Source organism: Protopterus annectens, chromosome 1.part1 (genome assembly GCF_019279795.1).
Source record: "Protopterus annectens isolate FY-2018-M chromosome 1.part1, PAN1.0, whole genome shotgun sequence".
NCBI classification, from domain to species: domain Eukaryota; kingdom Metazoa; phylum Chordata; order Ceratodontiformes; family Protopteridae; genus Protopterus; species Protopterus annectens.
The window spans coordinates 638,520,759-638,533,160 of NC_056726.1; the positions used below are offsets into that span (position 1 = coordinate 638,520,759).

Consider the following 12,402-nt stretch of genomic DNA (forward strand, 5'->3'; position numbering starts at 1 on the left):
ATGTGAAACCAAGGCATGTTGGATGACACAGCAAAACTGTTTGCTGACATGGATGGAGCTATTTTATAGAGCATTATTGTATTTTTAACTTAAAAAGTATGGGATGTTAGAGGTGAAGGAAAGAGTTTAAAAAAAAGCTGAAGATCCAGTCTGCAATTTTAGAAAATAAAATGATGGAGGTATGTAGAGTGCAAAGTTACCCAGATTTCTATGCAAACAGTAGAAATAAAACAGTTTTGCACATGGATAGGTATTCTTTAATTATAGGACACTGGGATATAAGGAATTCCTGAACCAGATGAATGTGTTATAGGATAAGCAGGCAATGACAAAAGCAATCGGTGTGACTGGGTCCACTTCTGTAAATACTGTCACTGTGCCTATTAAACAAGTCATAGGTGGCAAGCCAGTGGAAATGGGTGAGATTTGGCCACAAATTTTGAAAGTACTGGATATCGCTGGGGTGGTATTTCTAATGTACCTCTTCAGTTTTGAGTAGAAAAAAGGAACAGTACAACTGGACTAGCAAACTTCATTGGTATTCTACATTTTCATGTTACATACAGATGGATGTATTCCAATTATGTTAAAATTGGACTGGCAAACTCTGGTTGTAGCCCCCATTTTCATAAAGGAGGAATAGGTGAAAGTATTCCAATTACAGGAAAATCACACTCCTCGGACTTCATTAAGCAATGAGCTTCTGTTTCTGGAGGAGAATGCACATTCCATCCTGGTCATGGAACATTGGCCAGCTCTTTTTCCCTGCACTGTTACTGGGGGAGTTATGAGATTTCAATGGTATGATTTATATACACTCTGTGGATCTAGAAAAGGCATACATGACTGGTACCACAGAAGCAACAGATGCTGACATGGCAAATAGTCCACAATTTGCTACTGCATGCCATTTGATCTCCATATTTATGACGCAACAACTGTGTCTACAATCGTGGAATAAAACTAAAGATATGCTGGGTGGGCACAGGACTCCCTTCCAGGTATGACTCATCAACCCCTCCTGTTTCTAATTTTCATGGATGGGATATCAAGATACAGCCAAGGTATAATGCATATCCCAAATAGGACACATTGAAGACTGCATTTGTTTGGTTTACAGATTGGTTCTCTGTTAATAGTGATGTAGTTGTGATAAATATAAGTACTTCCAAATCAGAAGTCATGATTCTGTCACAAAAAATAGTAGACTGGTCTTCGAAAGTGAGTAGGGAGCAATTATCTCAAGTGGAAGAGTTTAAGTATCTTAGGAACTTATGCACAAATGAGGAGAGAGGAGAAGAGAGGACCAAACAGCAGAAAGATGTAGCAGAAACTGGAAGTGAAGTGAGAGCTGAGTTACAGGACTCCATCTTCAACTATGATAAACCTTGGGCTGTGACAAAAAACATAAATACACAGCAATGGTGGAAATGAGCTTCCTCCACAGGATCACAGCTCATTCTTGTTAATAGATTTTGGAGTTTGGGAATCCAAGAGGATTTTGTGGTGATTTCTGCACAACTACTAAGTTACGTACAAGTGTAAAAATGATGATGTCTTTTTGGGGATTAGGTGTATGTCTCACACATATAACTAGGAGCAACACTTTATTTACAGAAGCTGAGAATAATACTCATTTAAATAGAACTTACTTTACAACCAGAGTTGCTATAGCATGGAATAAAACTGTCAGTCACAAGGCTTGCTGAAAGTTTACACTCATTTAAACAACTGTTGGACACCTTTTTGGGGACAAAAATATATAATCCACTTATAGCAGGATATACCTACAAGGTAGTCTCTGCTGAGGCTTTGAGTCCGTTGCCTAACAAACACTGAAACAATCGTACTGCTTCTCCAAGATGAAAGGCGTCAACATATGTCATTATGACACCTAGCAAGGATGCACCGGGATAAACTAAGTTACTAAACACTTGGATTTGCTTAGACTATCAGGATATTCTGGCACTATCAGAATTTTGGTCAAAAGCATGTAACTTGTTTACACTTTCTTAAAATATCAGTGTTTTTTCCTCATATGATAAAAAAATCTGAGGACCCCCTCTTGTTGAAAAAGAAATTGCAGGTAGTATTGCCTGATGTTAAATCTTCATTTGATGAGTATAGCACTAACACAGCTTAGGTTCATAGGTTCATAGGTTAGTACTGAGCTAACTGCCCCTTGCCATTTTTTTTTTAGCCAAGCCAAGCTTGTGAGAGAGAAACCCTGCACCTTCCCTTGTGTGGGCAAACACCTTAACCATTAGGCCACCCTCCCAACCCATAGCTGTATCCTATTTAGTTCTTCAATGCCATACCAACTGACTGGCATATGATGCCTACAATATATCTCTCACATGTTTTCCCTTCCTATTATCTGAAAGCCTTTCATACAGATGTTCATCTTTATCCTACTAGGATATCTGAATCTAAGTTTTCTTATTGGGCTGTGTTACTGTGTGAATGCAATCATGCATAAGTTGTCAACAAACTGCCATCCTAATTTATTTACAGGAAACTGTTCTACTATAGACTAATGTGATTATCAGCTCTCAAAATGAATCTGACATCTTTCAAAAATCACACATCAAAACAAGTGCCACTGTCCAGTCAATCCCTAGAGATCATTTAAAAGCTCAAAGCCCTGCCAGTCAAATTATGATCAATCCCCCCCATACCTCTCAACCTCTTAGTGCTAGAAATCTGGATAAAGCCCAACAAAATGTGGGGTCAAAGGCACAAAAATAGGGACAGATTTTAAATATCATCCTTATAAACTTAGAAAGTTGCTAGAGTAACAGTGTTTGTTTTAACATACATTTTCTGAAGGATTTAAAGTCTGAAATTCAAATATATATGTCACAATTTAGTGACTTTAATCCTCATATCAACCCAGTGATTTGCCAGAAAACCACAGATTTTATGAGGAACACACCAAGAATATAAGCCAAAAATCTGGACATTCTGCAAAAATCTGGAAGTTGGTAGGTATGCTCTCACTCCATTAAAGGATCAGTTTTAAAAAAAGGATCCAGTTCAAGTGAATTAGTTTCCATTGTCTCCTTACATTGTCCTTTAGCTGTCATTAATATTTTGCCTTGATTTCTGGATGATATCCAAGATAAATGATTTCCTTTTACATGTAAGAAGAGTCATTGCCCTTGGTTCATAATGAACTTTCAGGTCATCTTAAGACTTTGGAATTTTGTGTGGAGAAAGTGGAAAACTATCATCTCTCATCATCTGTATGACAATATGGCAATTTAGGGATTTTCTGTCACTTCTAAATTTATCATAGTATGCTTATATAAAAAAGTACAAATTATCACACATTAGCTGATGAAGATAAACCCCTCTATTGCATTTGGTTATCTAGCCCACTGGTAGGTAATGACAAAGATGAAAAGTCCTTCACAGTGCAATGCAACTCTATAGAGAAAGTATCCCAGTGAGAGCAGATACAGAGGGAAAACAATAGCTGGATCCAGCACTAGGCAACCTAGGTAGCTACCTAGGGCCTGGCACTGGCTGAGGGGTCTGGTAATTTATTTATTTATGTTATTTATTTATTGCAGTTGGTTTACCAGGATAGTCCATTGGGCCATAAAGAACCTGTTTTCAATGGAGTCCTAAAATATACATGAAACAGTAGCAATATAGTAGTAATGGTAGTTATACAAATGAGAAAGGAAAATATTTAAAATAAAATAGTCCAAATACAACAATTAATACAGATTGATAAGGATATACAACAATATTACAGCAAATAAAGCAATTACACAATGAATCATTCACACTGTGGAAAGGCACAACGCCATACTAAAGGATGTTGCATAAAAGCTTGTCTAGTCCATTCTATACAATTATATAGGAAGAGTAGAGTAGACGCAGGGGAGGTGAGAAGACAGAGTTAGTTATGTAGGGTGGGAGCAAGAGCATTCCCACTGTGATGTTAGATGTGAGTGAAGAGATTTTTGAAGGTAGAGTGGTTAATGGTGGTGCGAATGGATGGTGGTAGGGAGTTCCAGTGTCGAGCTAGGCTGAAGGATAGAAGGTTTTGCCTGGGGATGTGTAGGTTTATGCACTTCTAGTAGGTTTTGATTGTTTGACCTTAATACTCTATTGGGTTGGTGCATTTTAAAGGCTGATGAAAGGGATGGACAGAAGAGTTAGTTGGCTGTAGGTTAGTTGATTTGGAAGTTCTAGCCATTGAAGTTTCTGGAGGGGGGAACAATGATGGGTAGAGGTCTTATGGCTAGTGTGAGCGAATTTTCGATTTTGTTATAGCAGCAGGAAAGCTGTTTTAAAGAGGATTGAAGATTAGTTAGGAGTGGTGCAGCATAGAGAAGGGAGGGGATAAGGAAGGAAGTAGAGAGAGTGATTTTAGTGGCAGGAGTGAGGTAGGGATTCTGTCTGTAAAGCATGCCTAGTTTTTGATCGTTTTTTTTGATATTTAGTTGTAGGTGGGAGTTAAATTTAAGTTGGTTGTCAATTTGGAAGTCTGTGACACTATTTCTAGAGGTGAGTTGTTTTGACTAGTGATTGAGAATGTATTCATATCAAAAGGAGTAACTTTAGAAGGAGTAAATATCATTAGTTTGGTCTTGGAAGCATTAAGAGCTAGATGGTTACTTAGCATCCATTGCTCAGTGGTAGAGAAGGCATCTTGAGTTAGTTTTGAAGTTTAGCAATAGAAGTGGCAGAACAGATGATTGTTGAATCATCTGCATATTGGATGATGTTTGAGAGTGGGATAGATTTGTGGAAATTGTTTATAAATATATTAAAGAGAAGGGGACCCAGTATGGAGCCTTGTGGAACTCCTGTAGGAGTCCTAAGAAATGAAGAGGTGGCTTTCTTCCATTTTACTGCTTGGTTTCTGTTAGATAGGTAGCTAGAGAACCAGTTCAAGGAGGAGGGAGATAGATTAAGTTCAGAGAGCTTAGCTAAAAGCAGGCTATGTGATATAGTATCAAAGGCTTTAGAGAGGTCAAGAAGTAGGGTAGAAACAAATTGGCCAGAATCTTTTACAATTTCAAGGAAGGAGAGGAGGGCTGTCATGGTGCTATGGTTTGGTCTGAATCCATGTTGTGTGGGAGTTATAAGGTGATTATCTAGGAGATATGGAAGGAGTTGAAGTTGGACACATTTTTCTAGGATCTTAGAGATAGGGGACAGGAGAGCTATGGGGCGAAATTTGTTATATTGTTATTGTTACCACCTTTGTGTAGAGGTATGATAAAGGCCTGTTTCCAGATTTTTATTAAGATGCTAATAGAGATTCTGCAGCTATACTAAGAAAGTAAGAAGGGATATTATCAGGAGCGGGTACACATGGCTCAGCGTTGTACATTTCTGAAGGAGTTTCTTTATAGTAGATGTAGGTATGGCTTTTAATGAGAATAGGGGAGTCAGGAGGTAGAGATGAGGAAGAAGTTTGTGTAGAGGAGGAGGTAGAGGATTTAGTAGATGGGGAATGGGGAGTAGTAGTAGTCAGAGATAGAGTGTGAGTGGGGGTGGGAGAGAGAGAGTGTGGTGGTGTTGGAGAATGAAGAAGTCAATTTGGAAATAGAGTCAATAAAAAGGAGTTAAATTGAGTGCCCAAACTAATTCAGGAGCATTTGAGTCTGGGGATCTGGTTTACTAGGGTGTAGGAGACTAGAGATGCCTTTCCAGAATTTCTGATTTATTATGGTTTTGGAGTGTAGAGAAGTAGTTTTGTCGATCTGAAGTGATGAGTTTTTACTTTATTTCAAAGCATTTTATAGTCATTGAGGAGCAGTGGTGTCTTGTTTTCTGGTAAGCGTGCCCAGACTTTATCTCTATGTCTCATGATAGCAAGAGTATTTTGGAAAGCCAGGGTGCTGATTTCATTTTATTCTCTTTGTCCTTGTCTAATAATTTTAAAAATATTGAGTTAAAGTGGGAGACTGCAATGTCTAGTGGTAGTGTTTTTAAACAATTCCAATTAATTGCCTGTAAATAAGGTTGTTGGGTTGAAGATAGTAATATAGTTATGGGAGATTGAGGGTGAAGATGGGTATGTGGTCACTAAGGGGATCGGGAAGAGTGCCCTGTTGGAGAAATAGTGCGGATGGGAGACAAGGATCCAATCCAGTATACTTCCATTGGAGAGATTTTTAGCAGGGCGAGTTATGGAACTGATTAGTTGAGAGAAATTGTAGAGGTTGATGTTAATGGAGTTTGTTGGAGACTGAATGCTGGCCCAGCATAAATGTTTCCAGTCCAGCTTTAAAACAAAACAAAAAAAGTTCCCTTTAATGTTACAAGGCTAAGCCATCCACAATAGAAACTGACCCCTTTAAACTAGACATTTGGACCTGATTTGATATCAGCACATCTAGATGTCTGCATGGTATGAGATCTGATTGCAGAAATAAACATGTGCAAGGTGTGGGAGATCTGATTTCAAGAACAGATGAGGATATCTGCATGGGAGATTGTATTTATTTTTTTTGCTGGAACATTAGCCAGCATGTAAGTGGAATCTGGTGATGTAGGGGATATTGCTCGCTTAAGAGATTTGGTCAGAGTCAAGCCCTGAACATTCACTATTGTAGGAAAACAGAATTAATCCTCCACATTAACTGTCAGGCCTCCTTTAATAATATATATATATATATGTATATATATATATATATATATATATATATATATATATATATATATATATTTTTTTTTTTTTTTTTTTTTGGTACAGTCTGGTAGTCAGGAGATTACATAGTTTTGTAGCTTGTGCTACAGCAAGTTGTCTAGCCCTTAGTGCAGATGACTAAGGCTATGAGCTGTTAAAGAGCTGTTTCCTGTAGTACATTGATTCGTTCAGCCTTCATTTCTATTCTATGCACCTCAGACAAGTTACTCCACCACATAGTACTTCTGGGCTGCTCCTGAAAAGGGTCCCATGGGCTGTCACAGTCTCTTAGCAAATGCATCACGTTTCTCATTAAACTTCCTGCATCCTTAACATTGATGCTAATTACTTCTTTCCTATATGCTATTTCAGTTTGAATCACAGCACATCACTTGTAGTTTAATAGTTTGCCATACACATTTTCACCAAATGTGAGTTTCAAGGGAAGAGAAGCTCACTTTTTCTCATACTAAGTATGTATTCAATGTGAGAGCATTTTGTTTTATTTAGAAAATAGTTTTCAGTGTTTTCCCATTACATTTGAAATACAAGATTCAAATGAATTCAATACAAAAAGGTTTGTAAAGAGTTCAACAGATATAATGAAGATTCACAGATTACATGTCATGGCAGGGCTAACCACTTGATTATAGGCATGGCTGTGGCTGTTTGCCAGGGATAAGTGGGTTGATATTTCCAGGAGACAAGATGGAAGAGCATACTTGGCTTGAGATCCAGAATCTACTACTCAGGAGGAGGACAGTCTAGAAATGTTGTGGGAATTATGGTGAAGGAGAGGCTTCAGAAGACGGTGAGTGATGTCATCAGTTAGTGACAGAATCATAACAATCAGACACCAACATAATTATATGGAAAAATTCATAATCTCAGCCTATGCCCCACAGTAAGGTTGTGATATTAAGAAAATAGTGCATTCAGACAGCTGCAAGACCTACTAGATAAATCAGGACAACAAGAATTGGCACTGATAATGGGTGACTTGAATACACATATAGGGACAAGCAGAACAGAATATGAAGACTGCCTGGGTCCACGTTAATAGGGCAACATAAATAAAGAAGAGGATGCCATTCTAGACTTCTCTCTGGCAAATGGCTTGAAAGTAGCCAAAACATGGTTCAAAAAGAGAGTCAGTCACAAGATGACATACAACAGTGACAAACAGGTAGACTTCATCCAGTAAGGAATGGCATTGGGGTATAATAAGTGATTGCAAAGTTATCCCCAGTGAAGCACTTGGCCCAGAGCATAAACCACTGGTTGCCATAATCAGCTCCAAACAATGGTCAGAGAAGACTCCAAGGTCAACAAAGACAAGGCTGAAGACCTGGAAGTTGACTGATGAGAAAGCACAACAGTTGAAGGAATTATTCAGGGCTCTAGCACCTCAAGAAGTAGAAGAAATAGGTGGAGTTGAAGAAGAATGAAAGCTCCTCAAAACAGCATGTGTGAGGACTAAGGAAACATATATGCAACTAGAAACATAAGAAAAACTGGTGGTAGAATGCAAAGTCCAAAAAGTCATCAAAAGAAAGAAGGAGTGCAGGAAAAAGTGGGAGATATAAAAAACAGACCAGGCTAGGAAGGTATACTGGCTGACTAACAAAGAAGCTACGAAAGGAGTTGTAACAGCAAAGAAAAAGGCATCAGGGCACTCTACCTGTTGCTGGAAAGTGACTCAGTAGACAGAACAAAGAAACTATACCAGGTTGTAAGGCAAAGAAAGAAAGATAAAGAAAGATAAAGAAGACAGTCAGACCCTTCATAAGGGATACCAGCAGCAACCTGCTCATCAATTTAAAGGCAGATGGAAGGAGTACTTCCAGTAGTTTCTGAATGCAGAAAACCCCACAGAAGCTGTTGCCCCAGACACAGCCTATGATGAGAGAAGGGGAGCCTACCACAGAAGAAGTAAGAAAAGCACTAAGGAAAATGAAGTCAGGGAAAGCAGCAAGCTCAGATGAGGTCATAGCAGATACGATAAAGATGTTGGGTGAGAGGGAAGAAATGGCAACTGAGGGTACTCATAGTATGGAGAGAAATGCATATCTCAGATGACTGTATAGGCATACTATTGCATGTGTTCAAGAACAAAAGGTACAGAGGTATCAAACTCGTCACATTGCAAGACTGTGAAGCATAGTTCCTGCCTTCCTATTCCTATTTAAGCCCAGCTTGGACCAATGGAGAGGTAATCGGCTATTCACACCTTGTCTAGACAGAGGAAGTCAGTAAACCACCGCTTATAAATCAAATCTAAGTCAAATTTGTGGGTCACATTTGGGTTGCACAGCTAGACTTTTAAGGGGTCTACTGGTCATTAGCCCAGTATACACATATGACCTATAAACCTATGAAAAAAAAAGTTCTGGAGAGGGTGATTGATAATTTAATATGTAGAATACTAGAAAGTAATATGAGAGATGAGCAGTTCAGACTGAGATCAGGATAGAGAAAGAAGACTTGCAACAGTCAGACCCACAGTTTGCAGTGAGACAGACAACTGAGAAGAAGCTAGAAATGAGGAAAGATTCTAAATGGGCACTCCTAGACTTGGAGAAAGCATATGAGAAGGACACAAGAAATCTGATTTGGACAGTCCTGTTACGGTTTGAAGTCACAGAAACATTGGTAGAATTAGTGTAATCTATGTACAAGGACCCAATGACTCAAGAACAAATAGTGTTCCGTCTCACAGAGGGATTCCCAGTGGGAGTGGGTGTACATCAGGGTTCAGCACTGAGCTCACTGCTGTTCATACTGGTGATGGACTACATTAGCAAACAGGTCAGAGGGGACAGATCAACAAAACTGCTGCATGCAGATGGTGTGTCATTACAGGCAGACTGTAAGCAAGAGCTTCAGCAAAGGATCAGGGAATGGAATGCACAACTGAAGGACTTTGGATGAAACTGAATACTGATAAGATAGCTGTAATCACAGCAAATGGGGGAAAATCAGAATAAGTTGAGAAATGAGATAGAAGGGAAAATAGTATAACAGGTTACAGCTTCAAGTATCTGGGCAGGGTGTTTGAGGAGAAGGGAAATCAGAATGAGCAGATCAAAGCTAGAATCAGAGGGGCTGCACCCAACTGGCACTGTATGTCAGGCATAGTGTATGACAGAAGAACACCAAAGAAACTGAAATGTAAGGAGCACAAAACAGTGGTGCAATCAGTGCTACTGTATAGTGCAGAAACGTGGACAGTAAATGCAGAGCAGTTGAGGAAACAAGAGGTGATGGAGATGAAGTGCCTGCAATGGGTGGTAGGATGCACACTGTGGTTCAGATAAAGAAACGAGGACATAAAAGCAGAATCCGAAGAAGCTTCAATTGTAGAAAACATCAAAAAGAACAGATTACGGTAATTTTATGCATGTTTGCAGAAAAGCAGAAGGAAATTTGGTGAAGAAAATCTGAGACAGACACGAAGAAGGCAAGAGGAAATGAGTATGTCTGGAAAAGAGGTCACTGGACAGTGTGAGACAGGACCTATGGCAGTTAAACATGAGTGTTGAATAAGGTAGGAGAGTGGCACTGAATAAAGAGAAAGATGGTGAAAGTTGACATGGCACCCTGATCCCATATAGAACATATTGTGAAGAGGGGTGCATTAATTCTAGCACAGGAGGGAAAGTTGTTATGGGTGCATTTATTCTGGTATAGAAGGGTAAGATTCAAGTATGGCAGGGTAAAATGTTAGTGATAGATAAGAAGGTTGTGTTTTCACTTTCATTATTATGTTTGTTGCATGTTTGACACAGACATCTGAGAATGATGCAGTCAACAACATAGACATAATTGCTGGAGTTGAGGGATTGGATAAAAAATGACTGATCCCGCTGAGATGATGAAGTTAAGAAGTTATTAGTCTATCTTTGCAGAACAATTGTGCATTTCTGTAAAGCAAACTGGAATACTTTATTGTGGCCATTTTTATCACATTCAGATGTGATGTGTACACAGTCAACATGGCAGTAATTGTTGAGTACGGATATTTATGGATTGTATTGGCAACAGCTTGAGTGGCCTTTTACGGCTGAAATGTTGTGAAATGGGTACTTTTGTCATTACTGCTATTAACAGTGTTAATGGTGCAGCAGCTAGTGCACTCTGCTTTGGTGAAGAAGGCTGTGGGTTCTATTCCCACACCAGGTAGTTAGAGTGCTACACTGCAGGGCAGCATAAGGGCACATTGTACTCTTGAATGTGTCATCTTTCAGATGAGATGGTAAACCAAGGTTTCATTTGCTTGAGTTGGTGGTAACTCAGGTGGATGTAAAAGAACCCACAGAACCTGTTGAAAACAGCGGGTGAAGTTTCCCAAAGCCCTGACCAAATTTCCTTCAGCAATATCAATATCACCTCTGGTCTGTCCTGAAAAGCATCTGCTAGCCTAGTGAGACTAACCTGGTTAACAAAAGGGTTAAATATATTGGCTCATACATTTTGCTTCACTACTTACTGGAATAAACTATTCAAGACTACAACTATGAAACACACTCTTAACAGATCTTGCTGTATTAAATGAGAACTATATTAAATGAGAAATATTATTTAAAACAATCAGGAAGAGGAATCAAAGAACCCGTACTCATGCATAGTCCTAAAATATTTGTGGGGGGACTGTAGTTTGCAAACAGCCCAGGGCCCAAGGTACACAATCTGCCATTGGTCAGCTGCATTTTCAATGAATGTGAGTTTCCAGGTAAGAGAAGCTTACTATTACTTATCCTACATCTGTTTTCAATGCAAGACTGTTTTGTTTAGCAAATGGCCATTGGAGTTTGTGCTGAAACTTGAAAAAAAAAAGTTTAAATTAAGTCCCATCCCAGTAATCATTGTAAAGCGAAGTAATGAGATACCAGTATGGCTTTGGGGAGGTGGGGGGTGGGAGTAGTGCATTACCCTGCCTAGGTCCCTATTTGACCATAATCCAGCTATGGGGGATACTGATGGCAAACATCAGTAGAATGAATGTAGCCCTGCAAGTTGTAACCATCAAACTCAGTGACCACTGTCCAATCAGTCTCTAAGGGTCCTTTAAAACATCAAAGCCCCCACCATTCAATTTTTGGTCATTGCCCTTTTCCACTAAAAGATCAGCTTTAAAAAGGATCCATTTCAAGTGAAGTGGTTTTCCATTATGTCCTGTCATTATCCTTTAGTAGTACTTAGTATGGTGACTTTGTTTTTCAGTGACAGCAAAGACAAACTGTTCACTATTATACATAAGAATGAGGGGTGGATTACTGTCCTTGTATCATAAGGAAATTTAAGGCTCTCATAAGGCTTATTAATTCTTTGTAGATAAAGTGGAAAGCTATCAGTTCTAATCATGTATATGATAACTTACAGATTTTGCGTGGCTTCTGTATCTATAACCATATCCTTATGCATCAAGTCGCAAGTTATCACACATAAGCTGATGACGCTAGATCCCTCTGTTGTGTCTGATTATCTGTTCTGTTTGATATCATTATTGGTGGAAGAAAATAACAGAGATGGAAAATACAGTGTGCAATGCAAAATTATAAAGGATGCATCCAAGTGTGATTAGCTGCAGAGGGAACACTGAGGGGAAACATCAGCAGAATGAATAAGAAATTGGGCTAAATTACTTCTAGCCTACAACAGTAAGTTATGTAACAATGTACATTTTAAGGTTATATGCCTGAAATTGGTTTTGTAGTTGTACCTCAAGAAATATTTCAGTGGGTTGA

At 38.9% G+C, this 12,402-nt stretch overlaps 1 protein-coding gene across 1 annotated transcript in view; it reads right to left on the bottom strand.

The window, feature by feature from the left end:
• Positions 1 to 12,402, bottom strand: part of ITGA1 (integrin subunit alpha 1) — a 2,125,719-nt gene that overhangs the window by 520,320 nt on the left and 1,592,997 nt on the right. The gene's annotated exons all lie outside the window — the stretch shown is intronic.